Here is a 27,192-nt window from a genome sequence, read left to right on the forward strand (position 1 = left end):
GTGTTTTCGCCATCAGGCTGCCAGGGTCTTTCTAAGGTTGGTTCGTAGTTTCAGTGTGCACATCCTCTGGTCTCAGTGGCCTCAGAGGTTCTCTTTGAACCCTCCTCTTCTCTGTCAGCCAGGTCTCCTTGTTTGTGATCTCTCAACACAATTGGGTTGGATAAGCCCCGTCACTTTTTTTTTTTTAATTGAATGAAAGATTCTTTAAATTCTGTAGTGCTTTACGCTTTTCAAAAGTTTCATACCCATGACTTCATGTAATAACCATTTTCTTCCCTACCCCTATATTCCCTCTCCCCAATGGGACTCTGCTTCTTTTTTGTTTTATTCACTAGTTTGTTGTATTTTTTAGATTCTCCATGTGATATCATATAGTGTTTGTCTTTCTCTGACTTATTTCACGTAGCATAATGCCCTTCAAGTCCATCCATGTTGCTGCAAATGGCAAAATTCCATTCTTTTTTATGGCTGAGTAGTCTGTTGGCTCAAAATTCTCCAAGCCGGGCTTCAGCAATACGTGAACCGTGAACTTCCAGATGTTCAAGCTGGTTTTAGAAAAGGCAGAGGAACCAGAGATCAAATTGCCAATATCCGCTGGATCATCGAAAAAGCAAGAGAGTTCCAGAAAAACATCTATTTCTGCTTTCTTGACTATGCCAAAGCCTTTGACTGTGTGGATCACAATAAACTGTGGAAAATTCTGAAAGAGATGGGAATACCAGACCATCTGACCTGTCTCTTGAGAAAGCTGTATGCAGGTCAGGAAGCAACAGTTAGAACTGGACATGGAACAACAGACTGGTTCCAAATCGGGAAAGGAGTAGGTCAAGGCTGTATATTGTCACCCTGCTTATTTAACTTATATGCAGAGTACATCATGAGAAACGCTGGGCTGGAAGAAACACAAGCTGGAATCAAGATTGCCGGGAGAAATGTCAATAACCTCAGATATGTGGATGACACCACCCTTATGGCAGAAAGTGAAGAAGAACTAAAGAGCCTCTTGATGAAAGTGAAAGAGGAGAGTGAAAAAGTTGGCTTAAAGCCCAACGTTCAGAAAACTAAGATCATGGCATCTGGTCCCATCACTTCATGGGAAATAGATGGGGAAACAGTGGAAACAGTGTCAGACTTTATTTTTTTGGGCTCGAAAATCACTGCTGATGGTGACTGCAGCCATGAAATTAAAAGACGCTTACTCCTTGGAAGGAAGGTTATGGCCAACCTAGATAGCATGTTTAAAAGCAGAGACATTACTTTGCCAACAAAAGTCTGTCTAGTCAAGGCTATGGTTTTTCCAGTGGTCATGTATGGATGTGAGAGTTGGACGGTGAAGAAAGCTGAGCACCGAAGAATTGATGCTTTTGAACTGTGGTGTTGGAGAAGACTCTTGAGAGTCCCTTGGACTGCAAGGAGATCCAATCAATCCATCCTAAAAGAGATCAATCCTGGGTGTTCATTGGAAGGTCTGATGTTGAAGCTGAAACTCCAATACTTTGGCCACCTCACGCGAAGGGTTGACTCATTGGCAAAGACCCTAATGCTGGGTAGGATTGGGGGCGGGAGGAGAAGGGGACGACAGAGGATGAGATGGTTGGATGGCATCACCGACTCGATGGACATGGGTTTGGGTAGACTCCGGGAGTTGGTGATGGACAGAGAGGCCTGGCGTGCTGCAATTCATGGGGTCGCAAAGAGTCGGACACGACTGAGCGACTGAACTGAACTGAGTCTGTTGGTAACTTCCTTGGTGACTCAGTGGTAAAGAATTCTTCTGCCAATGCGGGAGACTCTAGTTTGATTCCTGGCTTGGGAAGATCCCCCAGAGAAGGAAATGGCAACCCACTCCAGTATTCTTGCTTGGGAAATCCCATGGACAGAGGAGCCTGGTGGGCTACAGTCCGTGGGATCACAGAGTCAGACACGACTTATCCGCTAAACAACAGTATTCTATTGTATATTTATACACCACATCTTCTTTATCCTTTCATCTATTGATGGACACTTAGGTTGCTTCCATACTTTGGCAGTTGTAAATAATGCCACTGTAAACATTGGGAACCCCATCACCTTTGGACAGAAGACTTCAGCTTTCAAACATATCACTTTGTATAGTTCTGTGCAACATTCATTTCTCAAGAGAGCATTAGGTCACTGTGGACAACACAAGAGGTGCTCTTGTGGAACATTCCTAAGTATCCTATAGTTCAGGTTTTCTGGGGTCAGTCTGGTTGATACCATTTGCCCCGGCTTAATATATAATGAGTGCTAAGTCGCTTTGGTCGTGTTGGAGTTTGTGACCCTGTGGACTGTAGCCCGCCAGGCTCCTCTGTCCATGGGATTCTCCAGGCAAGAATACTGGAGTGGGTGGCCTATCCCTTTTCCAGGGAATCTTCTTGACTCAGGAATAGAACTGGGATCTCTTGCATTGCAGGCAGATTCTTTACCATCTGAGCCCCCAGGGAAGCCCAAGAATACTGGAGTGGGTGGCCTACCCCTTCTCCAGGCGATCTTCTCCACTCTCCTGCATTGCAGGTGGATTCTTTACCAGCTGAGCTACCAGGGAAGCCCAACTGTCCATGTAGTCACACTAAATCAAACATTCTAATTCTCTTTATGAGTGGCATTTTAGTTTATTGATAGAAAAAAACTGAAACTGAGCTAACCTTCCGGGCATCCCCGGGATGGCACTGGCTAACGAAGTCCAGGATCTAAGAGCATTTCTGTGCACCTGTTGGGTGCCAGACACTGCAGACCTGATCTCATTCTTTCCCTCGGCCTTCGGGAAAAGTGTTGTTTACCTTGCATTTTGTAGAGCGCAGATACCAGGACCCAGAGATGCTCAGCAGCTTGCCCAGGATTCTAGAAGCCAGGGTGTAACCCGTCCACCAGACTCTAAAAGTGTTTGCCATTCCCACCAAGCACACTATCATTAGAAAGAACTGCCTTTTACTGGGGAAAGCGGAGCCTTTTGGCGGGCTCCCTGCTTGTCCCCTGGAGCCTAGGACCCTGTGATGATGTATCACCTGCAGCCTTTCTTTGTGACAGCCCTAGCTGGCTTGCTCCCCACCCCACCTCCTTCTTGGCTCTCTCCCTGCAGAGTTCCCATGTCATCTGCCTCTGGGATCCAGCGTTCCCCTCCTTACCCACCGGGTTTCCCCTCACCCTCCTCACCAGTCTTTGCGGCTTCAGCTGCCTCTGTCTCAGTCCCCGTATGTTCCAGGTTTAGCACCTCTATTTTGCCTTTGATCTTGTCTTCCCTTTACTCCTGGAGAAAGAAATGGCAACCCACTCCAGTACTCTTGCCTGGAGAAACCCATGGACAGAGGAGCCTGGCAGGCTACAGTCCATGGGTTGCAAAGAGTTGGACATGACTGAGCGACTATCACTCCCTCCCTCCCTTTCCTCTTTGCATGTGCCAAACAAAACACAACAGAAAACAGAACAATCAAAAAATCAGACTCTGGATTTCCAGTCCCTGTCAGTCACCCCACAGTCTTAACACCTGCCTCTTCTGTGATGTCCCCAACCACGGCCTCCCTCTCCCCATTCACCCCTGGCTTTTCTGTACTTTAAGCTTGTGGTACAAGTGATTGAATTGATCCTTAATTGTTCTTTAACTTCATGTCCTTTCTCTCCAGTTATTGATAACAAGAAGAATGATAATAGCTTTTTTCTTTTTTTGAGTCAGGTATTGTATTAAGTATTTCTCTCATTTAATCCCCCAAGTAATCTTAGGGTGTAAGTACATGCATTCTCCCTGTTTCACAGATTAGAAAATCGAGGGTCAGGAAAAATAGCTGCCCATAGCTACCAAGTGGAGAAAAGTGAAAAAAAGGGTTAGTTGCTCAGTCGTGTCTGACTCCTTGTGACCCCATGGACTGTAGTCCACCAGGCTCCTCTGTCCATGGAATTTCCCAGAATACTGGCGTGGGTAGCCTTTCCCTTCTCCAGGGGATCTGCCAGACCCAGGGATGGAACCTGGGTCTCCTGCAGTACAGGCTGATTCTTTACCATCTGAGCCACTAGGGAAGCCCAGAAACTGGGATTCAATTCCAGTTTGACTTGTGTGGTCCCATCTTACCCTTTAGTGACCCCTCGAAAATTCCTTGATGAGCATAGAAAAGAAAGAAAATGGAGGACTCTCATTGTGCCTCTAGTATGGCATGTCCTAGAGGTGGCTTACTGTATTGTTCTCATGCTAAAAATTAGATATTGTGGTCTCCAAAAACTGAGTCTCGGTTTAAATAATTTCCTCAAAGTCAAAGAGCTAATAAGTGAGACATCAAAATTAAAGCAGGTCTCTGGTCCCCTAGAAATACCACCTCTGTGCATGATGAACTCCTATTGTATGTCCCATTTTTAATTCTCTGCAGGTCCTAGCCTAGTGCTGGATGTTAGTGAAATTTTTTGATTAGATTGATAGACCGAAAGCAGCGTTTCCTTTTATTCTGTTAGAAGGGAGCGTGTGAGAAATAGTCCACTGGGGAAGAGTAAAATGTGCAAGGAATGTTAGTTTTAGAGAAGGGACAGTGTAATAACAAAGATGAGGTAGAATAGCTTCTCAAATGGCATGGTACAACTGTAGAATTGTGTTTATCTCGAGAGACTGATTTTAAACCTTCCTGAATTTTACCCTAGTGGAGCAGGGTTGTCTGAAATTAAAGGAAGGGAGAGAATGATTTCGTATTTCTGTTCTGATTTTTTTTTCTTTTTTAAAAACAGGTTTATTTGAGATGTAACTCACATTCCATACAATTCCACTCATTTAAAGAGTGTAATCAGTGGTATTTGGTATATTCAGAGTTGTGAAGCCATGAGCACAATTTTCAAATATCTTCATCACTCTCGAAGAAACCCTGTATCCACTAGCAGTCACTCCCCATTCCTCCCAAGTCCGTCCCCACCATCCCGAGGCAACTAACCACTAGTCTGTGATAGTGAATTTTGCCTCCTCTGGACATTTCACAAAATGGAATCATACAGTACGTGTTCTTTTGCGACTGACTTCTTGCACTGAACATCACGTTTTCAAGGTCATCCGTGCTGCCGCACATATCAGGACATCATTCCTTTTTATTGTGGAATAGTATTCTATTATGTGCATACACCACACGGATAACATTCTTCAACTGATGGATGCTTCACTTGTTTCCCACTTCTTGCTATTGTGAGTAACACTGCTGTGAACAGTTGTGCACAAGGTTTTGTTTGGAAGATCCTGTGTTGTTAGCTTTCTCCAATCAGCTGACTTCCTGCCCTTCTCAAGTACAGAATTAAACGCTAGTGGCCAGTTACCCTGGTTTCTTTCACTGGTAGATTCAGAGACTATTGAAATTCTCCCTAGAGCTCACCTTTCAAATTAATTAACAGTTAAAAAACTAAACAAGAAAGGATACATTTATGTTCTAAAAATATGTTACAATATGTTAGAATTTTGTTGATCAAAACACGTATCCTCTGACTACCCAGTACATCTTGTACATCTTGTGGTTAGTTCTTGTTTGTTTGGGGCTTCCCTGGTGGCTCAGATGGCAAAGAATCTGCCTGCAATGTGGGAGACCTGTGTTCAATCCCTGGGTTGGGAAGATCCCCTGCAGAGGGGAATGGCTAAAGCTTTTAGGTTCTTGGTATTAATATAAGTACAAGACAGGTCTGCAGCAGGTGTAGCTCCTGGGTCTTGGGGTTTGTCCTCCACGTTTGTTTTTGTCAGCAGTGTTTCTGCCTTCTGCTGACTGTGCTGCATGCCAAGGGCACAGTTGGTGGTGGTATTCGCAGAGATATGTGTTACCATGAGGGACAGAGGAGACTCAAGTGTGGACTCTTGAGCGATGGGCACCCAATCTGCCCTCCATACATGGCCCTTTGTGCTCTCGGTAACTGGAGAAATGCTGGCTGTGTCACTGGGTTTTCTCCAAGACTGCTAGGGGTGGCATCTCCCAGGGCTGGATGTGAGCTTCTTAGAATTGTATGTGATGCTCAAACTCTTCCATAATGAACCGCCAAGGGCTCACATCACCACGTCTTTGTCACCAGCTTCCATCTCTTGCTTGCTGTGACCATGCATGAGGTTTAAAATGATTATGGCTGTTTAGGCAAAGATCAAGGTCAAATCCCTGCTCTCTCAGTTACTAGTTGGGTGACTTGGGGCCAGTTCTGAGCTCTGATTTTTCATCTGTCAAGGGAAAATACTAAAACTTATCTCCTAGGGTTGCTGTGATGGTTCAAAGAACAAATTCTCAATACATGGTACTTGGCATGTGTGTGTGTGTGTGTGTGTGTGTGTGTGTCATTAGTAGTAGCTGTGTTTTGAGCTGTGGTGGCCCCACTGGAGGAGCCATTTTTAGACAAGAGGGATCTGCTCACTGCCTCCAGCCCGCATCTGAGCTGGGGACCTGCATCTATCTGTCTCTGTCACTAGTCTGGGAACATACCTCTTGGCTGATACAACCTCTCTTCTGCCGGTCCTCTGAGTCCTCTTTGCACCCGCAACCCAGGCAGTGCCCGGGGACTCCCTGCTGTATGCAGGGTGTCAGTGGTACTGCTCAGCCTGGTGCCGGCTGCTTATTGGTGGAAGGACTTGGACTGACTCGCACTTGGCTGCCTGGGCAGTTGCAGCTCCTCTGAGGCTGTGGTCCCCTAACCACATACGTTTATCATCTTACATGAGCCATCTGGGGACTCAAGGCAGTACTCCTGTGAGCTCTGTGACTTTAATTTGAGAACCAGTGTGTGATGTGGCATGGTGTCTTAGCTCTTGGTAAAGATAAAATAGGAGGGAAAGAGAAAGGGAGAGAGTGAGTGAGAGAGAGGGTGATGTAAAAGCCAATTCTGCTTAGACATATGAACATCTTAGGGTGAAGGTGCTTGATCCGCAGGGATATAGTTTGGAAAATATATTTATGAGCATTATTTTCATTGCATCGACTAAAGGAAAGGAGTCAAGTCTTTCCAACCTTTGGGGCAGTGCAGGAGGCTGAACGAGAAGGCGGTGCACGGGGACACTGTGTCCCAGTGCACTGAGGGTGAACTGAGGCAGTAAAACTTCGCAAGGACTTTAAAAGTCTTTTTAAGTTTTTTGTTTGTTTGTTTTGTTTTTTTGCCGGGCCAAACAGCATTATGAGATCTTAGTTCCGGGACCAGGGAATGAACCTGTATCCCCTGCACTGGATGCATGGAGTCTTAACCTTTTTAAAGTAAGAAATGCTGTGCTATTTTCTTCATTCATTCATCCAGCAAGTGTTTATTATCCAGCAGATGTGGGCTGCAGAGGACATGTGGGCTGTGGAGGGGCTGGTCCCTTCCTTCTGCTTATGTCCCTATGTGATGAGAACAGCAACCCGCACCATGACTCGAACCTCACGGCCACGTTGAGGTTCCTGCTCTTCCACCTCCTGGCCTGGTGACCTCGGGCAAGTTCCATAATCCCTCTCTGCGCCGGCTTCCTCATCTGTAACTAGAAATGATAATAGCACCTATTTCAGAGGGAGGGGAACATGTAAGTACTTAGAGCAGTGCCTGGCATGAGGAACAATCACTGTTAGTTATTATTTGATTCTTACTTGCTTGTTCCCATCTTTCTTATCATTCCCTCACTGTCATCAAATGCAGGGAGAGACTTTGTTTTTCTTTTTCTGTTGTAACTGGTGTCCATAGTTCCCAGGATCCCTGAAGTGAAGTGAAAGTGTTAGTCGGTCAGTCGTGTCCGACTCTTTGTGACGCTATAGACTGTTGCCCGCCAGCCTCCTCTGTCCATGTGATTCTCCAGGCAAGAATACTGCAGTGGGTTGCCATTTCCTTCTCTAGGGGATCTTCCCGACCCAGGGATCAAACCCTGGGTCTCCTGCATTGTGGGCAGATTCTTTTCCTGCTGAGATACCAGGGAAGCCCCATATAACTATGTATTGCAACCAATTGGAATTTATTGTGGCTACAGATCCACGGGATTCCTCAGGCAAAAACACTGGAGTGGGTTGCCCATGGTAGGAGCTTAGTAAATATTCAAGCTCAAGAGATGAGTGCATGGATGAATGAAAGAATACTGGGCTGGGCTGGATGTTCCATCTACAGTGGTGAACCACCTGTGGTGCCAGCCTTCATGGAGCTGGAGGTTAGTATAGTGGAGGGGAAACTGGATATGTATAATAACCGATGGCGACCGGGGGCATGCAGGCTGAGGCCCAGGTGGACTATTTTGGATTATGTGGTCAAGGAGGAAGTAGCATCTTCAGACTATGTTGCATGTGGCTCAGTGGTAAAGAATCTGCCTGTGATGCAGGATACCCAGGTTCAATCTCTGGGTCCGGAAGATCCCCTGGAGGAGGGCATGGCAACCCACTCTAGTATTCTTGCCTGGGAAATCCCATGGACAGAAGAGTCTGGCAGGCTATAGTCCACGGGGTCACAAGAGTCAGACACGACTTAGGGACTGAGCACGCACGCATGCGTGCATGGTTGACTAATAAACAGGACCTCTTTTTCCCTTCCTCCATTTGGAGACCTAACATAATCATTTGTGGGTTCCTTTCCTGACTTTTAAAGCATTTCTATTCAATTACTCCCTCTCTTCAAACAGATAAACTATTATCTGCATGTTCTAGAGTTCTTAAAAGGAAGGCAAACAAACTTTTCTGATTTAAAAGATTTTAAAAAGTAAACCCATGTAACTGAAAACTGATTATGAAACACTCACTCACTTGTTTACTTTTGGTTGCTTGGAATTAGTATTTTTTTTTTCTTTCTATTTTGGTATATGGGATATTTGTTGGTTTTCCTTCATCTTTCCCTTGTCTGTTTGGATAAACTCAGCTAGCAAAATTCTTTCTGGGTGCAGTAATAATAAAGATTTTGCTTAGTCTTAGGGTGAAGTTTACATTAGATATTTACAAGATTTTTTTTTTTTAGAATTTAAAAATTTTTATTTATTTTTGGCTGCATTGGGTCTTCATCGCTGTTCTACCTTTTTCTGTAGTTACAGGGAGTGGGCTTCTCATTGCGGTGGCTTCTCTGGTTGCAGAGCACAGGCTTTAGGCTTGCAGGCTTTGGTAGTTGTGGTGCATGGATTTAGTTGCCCCGCAGCATGTGGAATCTTCCCAGACCCAGACATGGGATCAAACCCATGTCCCCTGCACTAGCAGGTGGATTCTTAGCCACTGGACCATTAGGAAAGCCCACAAGTACATTCTTGAATGTTAGCATTAAAGGTTCTTTTGGCCAATGGATAGTGAGACAGCTGAAAAACATTAAACCAAAATATGCCTGATGGGCAGGAACCATCTTCTTTTATTAGATGGGAGTCCTCATTAGGGTGGACTCTTCCGTTCTTGTCCTACCTGGGAATGACTGACTGTGGGCAGCTGAGAATCGGTAGAAGCGCTGGCTCCGTGCTGCATCTCCATCACCGCCAGCAAGAAGGACGGAATTCTCTGCTGCAGTAAGTAGTTTCATAGGTATGGAGGCTAGCTTCAGCTCTGCACCCCAAACTTTGGTGAAGACTGACCACTGTATGGCTTAGCTTCTGGCAAGCAGGAGATGTGTGTGCAGTTAGCTAAAGAGAGAACCGTGCTGGGGAGGGCTTTTCATTCATCTGCTCTGCACACAGAAGGTTCTCTGTCCAGGCTGAAGGAGACATTGCTCTGTGGCAGAGACCTGCACAACAGAAAGCTGTGCGTATGTGTTTGGGAGGTGGGTACAGAGCCGTCTCTCCTGCGTGTAAAAGTCATCAGGCAGGGATTTTCAAAGTTTTGCCCAGGGCTGGTGGTTTTCAGCTTCTTGTGTTGACTATCAGCAAAGTTTCTTGAACACTGCCCAATGCCTTGGAACAGTTGCAGATCAGTTTTTGCTCAGGGAGTCCATTTAAATTGAATTGAAATATTGAATCCATTTAAATGGAAAGATACAGAAACCATTGCCTGGTCTATATTTAGGTGAATTTATATTTAGGTATTTATATTTTCTTTCTCTCTCTATTTACATTTTTCTTGAAATGCCTGCAGGAACCCCTTCTGGCTGAAATTAGAGAATGAAGCTGATTACTGAGCCCTTGAGCTCATGCCTCTGGTGAAATAGTAGGAAATCTGCTGAAAAGTTCAGAGGGCGCGAGGATAATTAGCAGAAGTAGAAGGAGGAAAACCCCTGTGATACAGAACAGTATGACATCCGAAAGTAACAAATATTTGACTTGGGAATGCATTTTTGTTTTTGGCAGTGGATTTACCTCCCATGTTCACCCTGGACAAATATTGGAATTAGTCCGCATTCCTGAAGCACTTGCTGATTGCGTGCTCAGTTGTGTCCGACTCTTTGCAACCCTATGGCCTATAGTCCGCCAGGCTCCTCTGTCCGTGGGATTCTCCAGGCAAGAATACTGGAGTGGGTTGCCACGCCCTCCTCCAGGGGGTCTTCCCGACCCGGGATCGAACCCCTGTCTCCTGCGTCTCAGGCAGATTCTTTACCACTGCCCACATGGGAAGCCCACATGCTGATTTTGGCTGAAGTATGAGGCATGCCAGCGACCAGGGGAAGGCCATCTGGATTTTAGACATTTACCATGGACCTTGTGTTCATGTAACTTCTCCCTAAGCTGGAGAAATGAGAACTGAAAGGCATTTTCAGCGAGGTTCTCATGCACAGCAGCCTGTTTTAATAATAGTGCTTCCTTAGTGTCGGCTTTAAATGAGAACATTGTTTTTCTTCTTCTGTAGGTTTCAGGTTGTCAGTGTAAAACTTGTTAGAATTCCCCAGTGATCAGTCAGTTCAGTCACTCATTCGTGTCTCTTTGCGACCCTGTGAACCGCAGTACGCCAGGCCTCCCTGTCCATCACCAACTCCTGAAGTCCACCCAAACCCATGTCCACTGAGTTGGTGATGCCATCCAACCATCTCATCCTCTGTTGCCCCTTTCTCTTCCTGCCCTCAATCTTTCCCGGCATCAGGGTCTTTTCAAATGAGTCAGCTCTTTGCATCAGGTGGCCAAAATATTGGAGTTTCAGCTTCAACATCAGTCCTTCTAATGAACACCCAGGACTGATCTCCTTTAGGATGGACTAGTTGGATCTCCTTGTAGTCCAAGGGACTCTCAAGAGTTTTCTCCAACACCACAGTTCAAGAGCATCAATTCTTCAGAACTCAGCTTTCTTTATAGTCCAACTCTCACATCGATACATGACCACTGGAAAAACCATAGCCTTGACTAGACGGACCTTTGTTGGCAAAGTAATGTCTCTGCTTTTTAATATGCTATCTAGGTTGGTCATAACTTCCCTTCCAAGGAGTAAGCATCTTTTAATTTCATGGCTGCAATCACCATCTGCAGTGATTTTGGAGCCCAGAAAAATAAAGTCTGACACTGTTTCTACTGTTTCCGCATCTATTTGCCATGAAGTGATGGGACCGGATGCCATGATCTTAGTTTTCTGAATGTTGAGCTCCCCAGTGATAGATTACTTTAAATGCCCTTCTGATAACCTGGAAGTCGTGGTTGGTGTTGAACTCGACAGGAATCACTGCATTCTTTTATGCTTATTCTCTATATTTCGAGACCCAAGAGGGTTTTCACTACATGGTCACAAGGCTGCTGTTGGTTAGAGCTCTTGAGTTTTAAAAGGTTGTCAAGCTTCCCAGGTCACTCAGATGGTAAAGAATCTGCCTGCAATGTAGGAGACCTGGGTTTGATCCCTGGGTCAGGAAGATCCCCTGGAGGAGGGCATGGCAACCCACTCCAGTATTCTTGCCTGGAGAATCTCAGGGACGGCGGAGCCTGGTGGGCTGCCGTCTATGGGGTCGCACAGAGTTGGACACGACTGAAGCGACTTAGCAGCAGCAGCACCCACATTCAAAGGGAGAGGCTTATACAGGGTATATACATTCCAAGGCGGGCGGGGCAGATACCTTGGGGGCCACAGGTGGCATTAATGATAAAGAACCTGCCTGCCAATGCAGGAGACATAAGAGACATGAGTTCAATTCCTGGGTTGGGAAAATTCCCTGGTGGAGGGCATGGCAAGCCACTCTAGTATCCTTGCCTAGAGAATCTCTTGGACAGAGGAACCTGGCTGGCTACTGTCCATAGGGTCGCAAAGAGTCAGACACGACTGAAACGACTTAGCACGCATGCATCTTAAAGTTCTACTTGCCTGAATGTTCAATAATGTTGAGAGAATAAATGAATAAATTCTGATTGGTAGCAGCAAAGCAAGCAGCTTATGGTAGAATGAGTAAGAAAGTGCTGAATTCCTTATTGCAAAATGCCGTGGCAAGAAGTTTCATTATCACTCTTGTGAGCTGTTTCCTGGGACAATAAAGGCAGAAGCAGAAGAGAGGAAACAGCCAGAAAGGAAGGAAGGAAAAGGAGAGGAAGAAGGAAGCCACATCTTGGGCTGATTTCAGATGGCAGTTTCGGGAGCTCTATCCATCCTCCCGGCTGCTGACAATGATAGTGGGTCAGAGACCAAGGGCTGTGGGTCTCCCCTCGCTTCTGCTCCACGGTACCATCACTGTGAACGGAGAAGTGTGAAAGCACACCCAGTAGAGGGAACCCCCTTCAAGTTTGCCTTTAGTTTCCAGAGATCAAGTCTTTGCCTTTTGCTGAAATGAAAACCTAACGTGAGTCTTTCGGGGCTTCCCAGGTGCTAAAGAACCCACCTGCCGCTGTGCAGGAGACAGAAGAGACACGAGTTTGATCCCTGGGTCGGGAAGATCCCCTGGAGGAGGGCATGGCAACCCCTTCTAGTATTCTTGCCTAGAGAATCTCGGACATGACTCAAGCAACTTCACGCACGCACCTGCGTCTTTCTCTGATCCCCTCTAACCACATGCACATGCTCTTCTTGTTGTTGTTTAGTCGCTAAGTTGTGTCCCACTCTTTTGCGAGCCATGGATTGTAGCCTGCCAGGCTCTTCCATCCATGGAATTTTCTAGACAAGAATACTGGAGTGGGTTGCCATTTCCTCCTCCCGGGAATCTCCCCGAGCCAGGGATCGAACCTGCATCTCCTGCATTGACAGGCAGATTCTATATCATCTGAGCGATGGGGGAAGGCCATGCACGTGTTGTATCCTCTTGGAATCCCCGGGCTGTGAGATGCATTAGGTGTGGAAAGAAAGCCTTCCCTTAGATCTCCTGGCTTCATTTCAGATCAGTTGGCTATAAGAAATCACACGGAACTGTGGTCGTCTGTGTTTAATTTGGAAGAACACGAAGTATGTGTGCTGTCTGGTGCCCACATGGTATAAGAGTCTCCATGACCTAATACCGCTCTGCCCAGCCTTAGAAGCTTCCCCTGCAGACAATGGCCCTGATTCCCTGACAGTTCCCAGGCGTGGGTGCCACCTTGTGTAAACACGGCTGCTTTTAGTGCCTGCAGAAGCTAAAGGATGACACATTAGTAACAGCTGGAGGATCTCATTCAAATTCGGAGGAAAATATATGAAGGCTAGAGTCTGGTAATGTCCAAACAGTAAGAGAGTCTTTGTCTCATCTGATTAACAATCGGATACATTCTGAGTGCTTTTTTGGATGGTAAGAACCAGCATTTCTGCTGGAAGGAACACATCATTCTTCTTTATGATAACCTACCCCTGTTTCTCAACTCTCCTTTCCCGTCCAACATTAATATGTCGGTCCTTTGGACTCCCTTGAGAAGTGAAGTAGCTTGGTGGCCGGTCCCCATGAGCTGGTGCAGAATTAGCAGTCACTTGGTTGGCTTTGGGAACGTCTGGAGTATGCAGTCAGTTGCTAACATCCTGGGAGCTGGAAGCATAGGGTTTGGCCCTCCTGCCAGAAAGGAAGCACACTCCGGGGGAGCTCCACAGGGAGAAGGGGTTGGCACTTTCACTTTTATTAGTGATTTTAATCGAGGGAGCCACAACGCACCCTCCCAACTCTGCAGGGACAAAACCCTAATGCCGGCGAAAATGCCCTTGTTCATGAGCATGCTAAGACATTTTCCCTAGGATGAAGGTGGGGGACTTGCCCTGTGCAGGAAGACTGCGTTTTCAAGAATTTGTATGTAGAACGTAGGATAAAAAACAAAATACACCAAAGGACTGTTCTTTTGAAACCCTGGTCCGGTTGACTCAGATGAACAGGAATGTCGTTGTATGCTTGCCTGCAGCATCTGATTATGGGCTGAGTTTGCAGCCTGAATGGCCACCTGATGTGAACCTGCAAAGCACAACTGAACTGCCAGCCCTCATCAGTGTTCATTTCTTTAGCTTGTCAGAGAAGTATTTATCACTATGGAAAGTGACTATACATGTAGCCTCCTAGAACTCCATGGAACAAGATGTCAATCTCAGATGGATTGATATGCCCTATGTCTTTTTGCCTATGGTTATTTTTTTCTTTCTTGGTAACAGTTTTTTCACATATGCCAACTTTTAGCTAGTGGGAAAGAAAATTATTTTCCCTTTCTGGCCAACTTGAGTAGAGGGTGGGGTCGGCTCCTTTTATGAGGTTTATCATTATGGATCTGATGATGTGATCAATAAGGAGGTAATAACACCTCCATAGGCTAACAAAGTAGATAATTTGTACCTTCTTCCCTAAATTACCTTTTTACCACCTTCATATATTTCACAGTTAATTTTTCTGTAGGTTCATCCAAAGGCAGTTGCCTGCTAGTTTGTCCCTTTCGTACCCAAGCAATGTGAATATTGAAATAATTGTCAGTTAAAGAAGATCCGGTTTCAGAAACAGGTGTCCAGTTGTTCATCCTCTGGCAACTTAAAATGCGAAAGTATGAAGTGCTTGATGTCAAGATGCTCAGCATTGAGGAGAGAATGTGGAGAAATGGGAACCCTTTTGTACTATTGGTGGGAATGTAAATTGATACGTTCACTGTGGAGAACAGAATGGAGGTTCCTTAAACAACTAAACATAGTGCTACCATATGACCCAGCAAACCCACAGAGAAAACCGCCATTCCAAAAGGCACGTGCAACCCAGTGTTCACTGCAGCACTCTTTACAGTAGCCAGGCTCTGTATCAACCTAAATGCCCATCAGCAGAGGACTGGAAAAAGATGTGGTACATATACACAGTGGAGTACTACTGAGCCATAAAACAGAGTGAGATTGGGTTATTTGTAGAGATGTGGATGGACCTAGAGACTGTCATACAGAGTGAAGTGAGTCAGAAGGAGGAAAACAAGTATCGTATGTTAACGCATGCATGTGGAATCTGGAACAGTGGTGCAGATGATCTTATTTGCAAAGCAGAAATAGAGACACAGACATAGAGCACAAACAGACGTGGATGCCAGGTGGGAAGAAGGAGGGCAGAGGGGTGAGTTGGGATATTGGGACTGACGTATATACACGCATATATACACTACTGATACTGTGTGTGAGGGACTGACATATATACACGCATATATACACTACTGATACTGTGTATGAGGGACTGACATATATACGTACATATATACACTGCTGATACTGTGTGTGAGGGACTGACATATATGCACACATATATACACTGCTGGTACAGTGTGTGAGGGACTGACATATATACACGCATATATGCACTGCTGGTCCTGTGTGTGAGGGACTGACATATATACACTGCTGGTCCTGTGCATGAGGTACTGACATATATGCACGCATATATACACTGCTGGTACTGTGTATGAGGGACTGACATATATACGTACATATATACACTGCTGGTCCTGTGCATGAGGGACTGACATATATACGTACATATATACACTGCTGGTCCTGTGCATGAGGGACTGACATATATACGTACATATATACACTGCTGGTCCTGTGCATGAGGGACTGACATATATACGTACATATATACACTGCTGGTCCTGTGCATGAGGGACTGACATATATACGTACATATATACACTGCTGGTCCTGTGCATGAGGGACTGACATATATACGTACATATATACACTGCTGGTCCTGTGCATGAGGGACTGACATATATACATGCATTTATACACTACTGATACTGTGTATGAAATAGATAACTAATGTGAACCTAGTGAACAGCGCAGGGAACTCTACTCAGTGCTCTGTGGTGACCTAGATGGGCAGGCAATCCAAAAAAGAAGGGATACATGTGTACATGGAGCTGATTCACTTTGCTGTACAGCTGAAACTGACATAACATTGCGAAACAACTGTATGCCAATAAAAATTAATAATAAAGAGTGTGGTAACATTGTTAATCTTGTGGGGCTTCAGGGTAGTTTGAGAAGACTCAATAGTCTGTACCTGGGCAAGGCAGGCCTAGAAAGAGGCTTCACCAAGGAGTGAAGCCTCCCAGGCAAGCAGGTGGGCCAGTGAAGCTCCCGGAGCGTTTTGGCATGAATATCTGCTTGCGTTTCTAACTCAAGGCCTTTTTATAGCGTTTGTTCCTCTGCCAGGCCCTCCTCCAACTGCCTCCAATTAAAAAAAAAAAAAACAAACAAACAAGTCCCTTCTAACTTCCATTCTTGTTTGATTGTGAGTTAGTGCTGGAAAAGCGTTATAGGACTATTTTCAACGAAGAAGGAGTTTTAAAACTCATTGTATCACTTGTCATCAAATTATAAGCTGACTCTAGACGGTATCTAAAGTTCTTAAATCATTGAAAGAGCTTCAGTTATTTCACGCTTCCTTATAGGGCTCTTCTTTTCTTACCTCTTTCCCAGAATTGTGTTTTTAGAGGGAAGAGATGGAATCATCTGAAGTGTAATTTGCAATTTGCATCCTACGCGACAGTTGAAACAACACTAGCTAAACTGCTAAGAAAAAAGCAACCCGGCTCGCTTCGGCAGCACATATACTAAAATTGGAACGATACAGAGAAGATTAGCATGGCCCCTGCGCAAGGATGATACGCAAATTCGTGAAGCGTTCCATATTTTTAAAAAAAAAGAAAAAAAGAAAAAAGCAACCCGTGTCTTCTTGTAACGCAGTGTTTACTGTTAGCATACCCTGCTTTCAGTTTCAGGGGGTACTAACATTGGGATTGGGGACTTTTTGGCTTGGTGCAAATCTGTAAAATTGGTAAATCACCTGTTACTTCACATTTTGAAGTGGGGCTTGTTAGACGAACTTGTTTGTGAGACCAGAAAAAAAGTCCCTTCGTGTTTTGCTATTTTTGATTCTATAACGTGAGTTAACCAGTGCTGACATAGTGATGAAAGCTACTATTGCCTGTCCAACCTTCCTCATGTGCAGAGCGGATTGAGGTGGAAAAGCTTAAATATGTGGGAATGACAGCAGAAGTGACAGAGCTTTGGGGACAAAGTTCTTTTTACCAAAAAAGAGCAGAGTGCAAAGAGAATTGGTAAGCATTTTGTAGTTTTTAGCACTGGGTCAGTTCTGAAGAAGCTCTAGGAAAGGGAATTTGTGTACAAGGGCTGACTTCAAGCCTCTTTATTATTATTATTACTATTATTATTATTAATAGCAGCAGTAGTATTTTCATGACACTTGGGATACTGAGGTATGTAGCTGGAATCCATTCTCGTGTTAATAGGTGTATCACCGGTAAGCATCTAATAAGCATGGGCTTTGCTTAGTGAAGTAAAGGAAAACACAGCCCCCGTGGCACTGTTGTACCAGAAAGTGGGTTCATGTGTCAGCTCCCTGCTGACGTTTGGAATCTTGCCGATGGGGCTGTATTTGCTTCTTTGGTCTCCTGATTCTCTCATTGTCTCAGTGAACCCCACTGCAGCTCAAGACCTTTTACTTTCTTCCCCCCAAGCCCCATTCCAGCCTCCCAATCTTCTGGGGGCTGAATGGAATACTGTTTTGTGTGTGTGTGTGTGTGTGTGTGTGTGTGTGTGTGTGTGTGTGTGTCTGTGTCTGTGTTTAGCTGTGCCGTGCAGCATGCAAGATCTTAGTTCCCCGACCAGTGATCGAACCTGTGCTCCCTGCGGTGGAAGCATGGAGTCTTCACCCCTGGACCACCAGGGAAGTCCTTGGAATACAGTGTTAACTGTGCCTCTGAAGCATCTGCAATGCAGGAGAGGCAGGTTCGATCCCTGGGTCGGGAAGATCCTCTGGAGAAGGAAATGGCAACCCACACTAGTGTTCTTGCCTGGAGAATCCCATGGATGGAGGAGCCTGGCAGGCTACAGTCCATGGGGTCGAAAAGAGTCGGACATGACTGAGCGACTAACACTTCACATCACTGAAGCATCTGAGGGAAAGGGTGGGAAGGCCAGGGACAGAACGGAAGGCAAGGCAACAGTAACAACAGCAGCAAAAGGGACGTGGGAGCTGGGTAAAGGAAATGGAGCACGGAGGGCTTGGAGGTGGGGATAAAGAGAGTGGTGGCCAGTGAAGTTGCTCAGTCGTGTCTGACTCTTTGCGACTGCATGGACTGTAGCTGCCAGGCTCCTCCATCCATGGGATTTTCCAGGCAAGAGTACTGGAGTGGGTTGCCATCTCCTTCTCCAGGGGATCTTCCCGACCCAGAGATTGAACCCAGGTCTCCCGAATTACAGGCAGTCGCTTTACTGTCTGAGCCACCAGGAAAGCCCAAGAGAGTGGTCAGAGTAGGTAAGACTCCCCAGCATCATCTGAACAGGTACCACATGCCAGGCGTGGTCATCTCTGTCTCACTAGTATCCTAAACAGTTATCATTATCATCCTTGTTATATTATTATTATTATTTTGATAGTGCCTTGTAGCTTGTGGGATCTTAGTTCCCTGACCAGGGATTGAACCTTTGGCCTTGGGCAGTGCGAGCCCAGAGTCCCAACCGCTGATTGTGAGGGAAGCCCTCATCCTCGTATTAAATAGGAAGCATCTGCAGCACAAAAGGAAGTCACTTTTCAGTTTCACAGCAGCCCTTTCAGGGATCAAAGCACAGCAGTCTTGGCTCCTGTTTATACCCCTCATCATTACACTGGAGTCAACAAAGGGTGGGATGAAAATCACAACTAAAGGTGGGGATTTTTCAGATTACTTCGCCTCTCCCAGCCTCCACTCTTGCATTAGTTTTCCGTTTTCTCAAACCCAAGTACTCCTGTCCTTCTGTTTTCCCATTCTCTTCATAATCGGTTGCCTTCCCTTTATATAATCGAAAAGAATTTTAAAAATTATTTGAAGAAATATAGTGGACAGCTAGAAACTGCTTGTTCCGTGGGACGCTGACAGTTTTAAAAATTGGAGTGCGCTTAAGATACAAAGGACCCTTGCTTATGTGCTTAGTCACTCAGTCATGCCCTGCTCTGTGATCCCATGGCAAGTCAGGCTCCTCTGTCCATGGAATTCTCCAGGCAACAGTACTGTAGTGGGTACCCATTCCCTTCTTCAGGGGGTCTTCCCAACCCGGGGAACGAACCTGGTCTCCTGCATTGCAGGCAGATTCTTTACCATCGGAGCCACCAGGGAAGCCCACAAAGGGCCCTTATCACTGTTTTTCTACCAATGGGAAAACAACTGTTGCCGTCATCTTTTGTGCCATTTCAGCCTCCCAGTGGCTGTGACCAGTACAAGGCTCTCCGTGGTTGCATTGAGTTCCTTTGGGTATCTTCATGAGGGGTGAGCCTGTTGCCGTTTGATGGAAGTAAACCATGATTGCTCCCAAGCACTTCCAGAGATTTTCAGGCTCAGAATACAGTAATGGCTCCTACCCCAGCTCTCATACCACCTTACATCACAAAGCCTTGTGCTCTCAGAAAGAAAAATAGTGGCAGTTGTATTCAGTCAAAGGTGGAACCAGGAGCATAATACATTTTTCTGAAAAAGGTGTTACCCGAAACTCCACTTTGATCCAAGCCAGAGACCATCCAGTGACTGTGTCCCACCATCTCAAGGACTGTTCTGCCGCAGATTCTCCAAGGATGGATCTTTTTTTTTTAAAATTAATTAACTTTTCCCCCAGATTTAAACTTTTTGTTTGGTATTGGGGTATAGCTGGTTAACAATGTTGTAGTAGTTTCAGGTGAATAGCAAAGGGACACAACTATACATAAACATCCAAGGGAAAGGGAAAGGGAAGGCGCTCAGTCGTGTCCGACTCTCAGTGACCCCATGGACTGCAGCCTACCAGGCTCCTCCGTCCATGGGATTTTCCAGGCAAGAGTACTGGAGTGGGGTGCCATTGCCTTCTCCAAGGATGGATCTTAAACATCCAAGGACGGATCTTAATGTCAAAAAAAAAAATGAAAAACCTTTTTATTTATTTATTTTTTGCCAAACCACATGGCATGCAAAATCATAGTTCCCTGACCAGGGATCTGGGGATCGAACCTTCATCCCTTGCAATGGAAATTTGGAGTCTTATCCACTGGACTGCCAGAGAAGTCCCCTCTCTTATCTTTTAAAAGCTACCAGTTCTCACATTATGCATTTCATTTGATCACCACGAAGACAAATCAGTTCTAGTTTCCCTTAAAGATCTCGGTGGAATTTGCTGCAGCCACATGCCCATCTTCAATCAGCCATGTTGAAAAGCATGACTACTCTGTCCTTTTCTGGGTGCTATAGAATATAGCCAATGAGAATACTGGCCAAATTAAAAAGAATGAGGTTCACTGCATCAAGGCATTTTCCTTGCTGGATTAAGTCCGTGACCTCTTGCATGCGGTGGAGGCCTTGGTTGGAGGTATAGTGGGGTAGTTTTATCTTCTTTGCAGTCTTCTGCCCCTGAACTCAGAAGCTACTGCATGAACTTTTGACTCCAAAAGACATCTTCAGATTTCTGGCTGTGTTCGCAAACATCAGTATTCATTCTAACTTTGGGGTATTTCTAGTATTTGGGGTAACTGAGAATAACTACACTCCCTAGGTTTCTTTTGTATTTAATAGAATAAATGTTAGTGATATGATTTGATCCAACTGGATTACTACAGACTTTTGACCTTGTCTTCCTTGGTGGCTCAGTTGATAAAGAGTCTGCCTGCAAGGTGGGAGACCAGGGTTCAATCCCTGGGTCGGGAAGATCCCCTGGAGAAGGAAATGGCAACCCAGTCCAGGATTCTTGCCTGGAGAATCCCGTGGACAGAGGAGCCTGATGGGCTACAGTCCATGGGCTCACAAAGAGTCAGACATGACTGAGTGACTAACACTTTTGACTTTAATTATTGGCTTGTATTTTTGTTCATGTTTCAACTAAGGTTTCTTGTTGTTGTTTTAGTCACCTAGATTTTAAATTCCATGAAGTTGGGAAGCTTATTTTTCACATAATATGTTTTCCCTTTGTGGAAAGGGAAGACTAATTTCTAGGTATTCTGTAGAGGTGATGTGAGTAGTGGCTAAGGATGTGAAATTTCCTTATTTTATGCAGACCTTGGCCTGATCTACTGCTTGCTAGCTGTGTGGCCTTGGGCAAGTTCCTTAATATCTCTGGGCCCTATTTTTCTGTTCTGTAGAATGAGGATAACAAAGGGATGCTGAGAGACTTAGTGAGATAATCCACCCAACGTACCTGGCAGTCAACATTCAACATATTGGAACTCATATTACTGTTTCTATTCATTTTTTTTAAAGCTTTTTAATAGTAAACTGACACATGTAGAACAACACAACAATTTTCTGAATAGAGCAACTAAAATAGTGAAATAAATCAAAACCTTATTATTCAAAGACTAGTTGAAGAAAACAGATGTTAAGTCTAGAAAAAAGAAATATAGAAACTATGGTAACTATTTTCCAGTATCTCGGGGGAACACACTCCTTCCATTTTAAATTTATTTTAACTGTCAGACTGCATAAGGTTGGAAACACATTACATTTGTTAGTAAAACTTAAGCTATTCCTTTATCTGAAGTATGTATGATTCTGAAATTTTAGGCAATGGAACTTGTATTCAAAGACATGAGAATAATTAAGACGCTAAAATTGTCATCTGTTCAATTCATCACTGGTGGAGTTCACATTTTAGTTATAGAGTGCCTTTCTTCCAGGGAACCTAAATTTCTTTACCCTCATAGCCTCATCTCTTCCTATAGTGTCCTGTTATGTTAATCCTATTTTTTTTAACATTTAAGATCTTACTCCTCAGTGTATGTTTCCTGGACCAGCCTCACTGGTATCACCTGGGAGCTCGCAGAGAAATGCAGACTCAGGCCCCACCCCAGACCTCCGGACTCAGAGGCTGTTTTTTGTTTTGTTTTGTTTTGGCCATGCGGCATGTGGAATCTTAGTTCCCCGACCGGGGATCAAACCCGTGCTCCCTGCAGTGGAAACATGGAGTCCTGACCACCGGACCACTGAGGAATTCCCAGAGTCTGTGTTTTTAACAGATCCTCTTATGATTCAGGTGCATGTTAAAATCTGAAAAGCATCTCTCAAGACACCAAAGTTAACTGTGTTTGGAATCACATGGCAAGCAGATTTCCTGCCTAGTCAGGGTTTCGTAGCTTGTGCTGTTGAGAGAGCTGAGATGCCCAGTCTTTCTTTCTCACAATGCCCTCTGCCACCTTGGGGCTTCTGAGGGTTCCTGTAGCTTATCTTGTTAGGCTTTGTAGCTATGCCCCTGTGTGGTTTTGCCCCTTAATATTTTGTCCCTTTGATTTCTTCACGTGCTCTTGAACTTTTATGCTTTTTATTTCTTACTTTTAATGTGGTATTTCAGTTGGGTGACAATTTTATAGTTAGAGCCCACGTGGTACATATTTAATAATGTCTTATAAAGCACCACTTGTTGTGAAAAAAAGCGGATGTTCTTGAGATGAGGCTATAGGTAAAATATGGATGGAATTTGTGCCTCATTGGGGAACTGATGGAGAAGTATATTTTAGTCTGCTATAAAAGTTCCTTCCTCGAACTTCCTCCGTACAACTAAGCCATGAAAAGCACAGAGAATTCACAATTTGCTTCACTACTGAAAAGTAAAAGGAAATTTATGGGGTAATAGTGACATTGAGAAGAAGAAGTTCTTTAAGAGAACTGCATTTTTCATAGGTAACTGGAAACATTTCCAGCTTTTAAAATGAACAGATGTCTTTTTCTCTCATGATTAGTAAGGTTTTGGAAATGAGTAGGAACAACTTGGTAGCGTTCCTGACATAGATTTCAAAACATTTTGGATCTACTTGTTAAGTACGATGTTTTAAAAGGCGCTGGCACTTGTATTTCTGCTACTCGTAAGAATACATTCAGCAGTTCTTTTTCTTTTTTTTTCAGCATTTCTGTAATTTGCAACAGTTTTGTAGAAATGAGTGTGATCTGAAATGAGTGTTCTCAAATATGCTTTACCCACATAAGTAATTTTCGTTCTTAAGATTACATCTCTTTCTGGTTGTAACTGGATTTACTGGGAATAAGAATGAACATTGTCATTTTTCCCCCTAGGAATGATAAATGTAATTATAGTACTAAAAAAATCCTTTCCAGCTGAAGGAACAAACCATGAAGACTGTGGTTTAAGTCTTTGTAAATGTGTTTTTCCCCCTTTTAAACCTAAACCATACATTTAGACTTGGTTGTGCTGTGCAGGTGTCTGATTTTAGAGTTTCCTTGACTTTGCGATCTCCCAGTTCTCAGGCATGAATCAGTCCAGTCCTGGGGGAAAAACTGCACTTTCAAATTTCTTTTGACTTTTCAGTTTGAGTTTGTAAACCTTAAAAGTGTTGTGCATTCTTCTCGCCAGGATGACATGTTTATCGCCAGTGTAGCATCTAGAAATAGCTTGACCTAGAGGAGATAAAAGTCAGTGGTCGCAAAAATAAAGAGATGGGAAGACAGAATGACAGACAGGGGGAAAGATCAGTGGAGATCACCACAGAGATGACACATTTTGCCAAACTCAACTTTGTAATTGTTGCCCAGGAAGGTTTGAGGAAGGGCCACACACAGGATCCAAGGTCGCCGGTCGCACGTGGTCAGCAGCCAAGGATAGCTCCAGCAAAAGCCGAAGGAGAACTCTGTTCATCTGTTTCTTCATTTGGCCAGCTTTGATTGAGTCCCTCCTTGGGCTCAGGAGTTATGTTACAGCTGTAAGAGTAAGTGCTGGGGGTCAGGATAGTTCTTGCCATATTGTGTTGTCTTGAGCAGGTTTTCCTAACTTTAAATCTTCCCAAGAAGAAACCTTGGATCTCTCTTGGATGTTGTGTATAATGTGGTTTGTCCCACCTTCAGCAGAGGGACTGTGGCTCTCACTGGGTCTCAATTTCTTTATCAGGAAGATGAGGAGTTGGCTGTTCAACGAAGTCAGTAGTGGCTTCCAGCTCAGATCCTTGGGATGTCATGTAGCTTGTTGAGGATCAAACAGCTCATGACAGATCCTGGAAGAGGCTTGCAAACGCAGGCCTTTCTTTACCCACCCAAGTTTTCTTAAGTTGTAAATGTTCTAACAACAGTACCCTGAGGAAGCTGCTTGCTGAAGTTGAAGCTTCAGATCTGCATTCGCCCTGATTGTAGGGAGCAGTGACGAAGCTACGCAGTGTATTAAAAAGCAGAGACATCACTTCGCTTGATGCTGGGAAGGGTTGAGGGCAGGAGGAGCAGTGGGTGAGAGAGGATGAGATGGCTGGATGGCGTCACTGACTCAATAGACATAAATATGAGCAAATTCCGGGAGATGGTAAAGGACAGGGAAGCCTGGTGTGCTGCCGTCCATGAGAGTGCAAAGAGTTGGACATAACTGATCGAACAATAAGAGAGAAGTAGAAGTTTGGCCTTCAGGGCCATCTTAGTCCTTGGCTCTGTGTACCACGCTTCCTTTAGTCAATGGAATGGTGATTCCTTGAAATGAAACACCATCCTCAAGTCTGCCCTGTGCCTTCACAAGAGCCAGATAGGTTGCACTGCCCATAGACTGTGCAGGTTGTAATGCTGATTAAGTGAAAACGTGTTGAGGCTGGCAAGGGATTTCTGGCACTGATGGATTAAAGCAGATTAGACAGCCTTTCAGGACACTTTTAATAAACTTACAGTATGTTCAAGACATTGAGGAAGAAGGATCGGAAGAAAATAAGGGAGTTGGAGCACATTATGGGTGCCTGAGAGAAAGTATTTCACTGAAGCTGAATTTTAGGTTGTCCTCAATTTGTGAATGGACCTCTTAGTATGTGTTTTCTTTGGTAGTTTTGATTAGTTGGGAATTAGAGACAAATTTTGGACTTCCCTGGTGGCTCAGATGGTAAAGAGTCTGCTTGCAGTGCAGGAGACCTGGATTCGATCCCTGAGTCAGGAAGATCCCCTGGAGGAGGGCATGGCAACCCACTCCAGTATTCTAGCCTGGAGAATCCTCATGGACAGAGGAGCCTGGTGGGCTACAGTCCACGGGGTTTCAAAGAGTCAGTCACGACTGAGCGACTAAGCACAGCACGGCACAGAGACACATTTTAGAGGAGTGCATCGTTACTGTCATTGTTTTATAGCAGTCTTTTGGTGGTAAGTTTCAGTAAATGATGCTGGTTTTGTTGGTTAAAAGTTAAAACAAATCTGCCTTGTTTTTAATGTCTGTGATAATAAAGACTCAAAACTATAACCTTAGCTCAGATCAGAGAGCTGTGAGAAACAGTAAAAAATATATATATCACTTTCATTATTAGGCATTGTGTATGAAATTAATAATCTCTCTCCTTCCCCATTCAGGCTTCCCGGATAGCTCAGTTGGTAAAGAATCTGCCTGCAATGCAGGAGACCCCAGTTCAATTCCTGGGTCAGAAGATCCGCTGGAGAAGGGATAGGCTACCCACTCCAGTATTCTTGGGCTTCCCTGGTGCCTCAGCTGGTAAAGAATCTGCCTGCAGTGTGGGAGACCTGGGTTTGATCCCTGTGTTGGGAAGATCCCCTGGAGAAGAGAAAGGTTACCCACTCTAGTATTCTGACCTAGAGAATTTCATGGACTGTATAGTCCATGGGGTTGCAAAGAGTCAGACGTGACTGAATGACTTTCACTTCGCTTCACTCACCTCCTTCCCTATGTCAATTGCTGAAATTAATCTTAGCATTTCTGTTTTATTTTTAGTACCACTGAGTAGTTAAGAAATGGCGGGGCTGTAATTATTAGTGCTATGGGGATATTTAAGTATAACTTGATATGAGGAAATTAAAGGAATGTGCAAACTTGAGGCTGTGCTTTTCCCTTTGGGGTAAACCTAGTTATATATCTCTGTTAGAGTTGTAAATGCCGAGTTATGTGATCTTTCCTGGCTGACTTGTCTTGGAGTAATTCACATTTACAACATGCTGTATATGAAAGCGTGAAAACCAGAACCATACAGTTTCACTACCATCTGCAGTCATGAAATGTTTCTTATGTACATAGTAAATCTGGGATTGATTATAGTAGACGACTCCTACAAATCTCAGATACTGAAAGTGGTAGCAACTTTCAGAGATAAATAAGTTACCTATTAGTCTGATTAAATGTTTTTGCTAGTTACATGATAAGTAATATATGTTTCCTTGTTATTTCTTCTGAGTTTCCTCAGAGATAGATTAACTTTCTTTTCACATATTTAAGGTCTTAGCAGCATTTTCCCCAGTCCTGCACCCCTAGATTTTTATTACAAAATATGTCAAACATAGAGAAATAGAAAAAATAGTATGTTGAACATACATTGAACATGCCTAGGTTCCTTAATTGTTAACCATTGTTAACCATTATGCTGTATTTGCTTTATCTGTGTGTGTGTGTGTGTGTGTGTGTGTGTGTGAATGTATACACACATGCATATTTTTTGCCTCCAGGGGTAGAAGAATGTTACGATACTCACCCCCTACGTTCTTAAGTATCTATCTTCTAAAAATAAGAACATTCTCCTACATAACCACGATAATATTTCAAAATCTGAAAATTAACCATAATTGTCTCATGATTCTCGATAGCCGATCCATATTCACACCCCTTTCCCCCAGCTGTTTCCAGAATGTCTTCTATGATTGTTTATTTTTTCCCTGAACTAAGATCCAGTCAACGTTCTTGCATTGCAGTGGTATGGCCCTAAGCGCTTATTTTTTCTAGTCTAGAAAAGCTCTCATATTTTTCTTCTGTGACACTGCCTTTTTTTTAAAGAGACCAGGCCACTTGCCGTGGAGAATGTTCCACACTGAGGATGTATCTGATGGATTGTTTCCCTGCGGGCCATTCAGTTTTCTCTCGCTCCCATATTTCCTGCAAACTGGGAAAAGGTTGAAGGTTATCATTTCTTTTACTCTTTTTGGGGGGTAGGGAAGTGATTAGGGGCTTCCCAGGTGGCACTAATGGTAAAGAACCCTCCCGCCAGTGCAGGAGATGTAAGAGACTTGGGTTCAGTCCCTGGGTTTGGGAAGATCCCCTG

The 27,192-nt window shown here is 44.4% G+C and overlaps 1 protein-coding gene and 1 non-coding gene across 4 annotated transcripts in view; both read left to right on the forward strand.

Annotated features, from left to right (window-relative positions):
• LRCH1 (leucine rich repeats and calponin homology domain containing 1) overlaps positions 1–27,192 on the forward strand; it is a 213,126-nt gene that overhangs the window by 18,249 nt on the left and 167,685 nt on the right. The window lies entirely within an intron of this gene.
• LOC145530784 (U6 spliceosomal RNA) lies at positions 16,762–16,866 on the forward strand. The gene has a single exon (XR_014072076.1). It is a non-coding gene; the product is annotated as a U6 spliceosomal RNA (small nuclear RNA).

Source organism: Giraffa tippelskirchi, chromosome 12 (assembly GCF_054371585.1).
Source record: "Giraffa tippelskirchi isolate mGirTip1 chromosome 12, T2T-mGirTip1v1.2.pri, whole genome shotgun sequence".
NCBI lineage: Eukaryota > Metazoa > Chordata > Mammalia > Artiodactyla > Giraffidae > Giraffa > Giraffa tippelskirchi.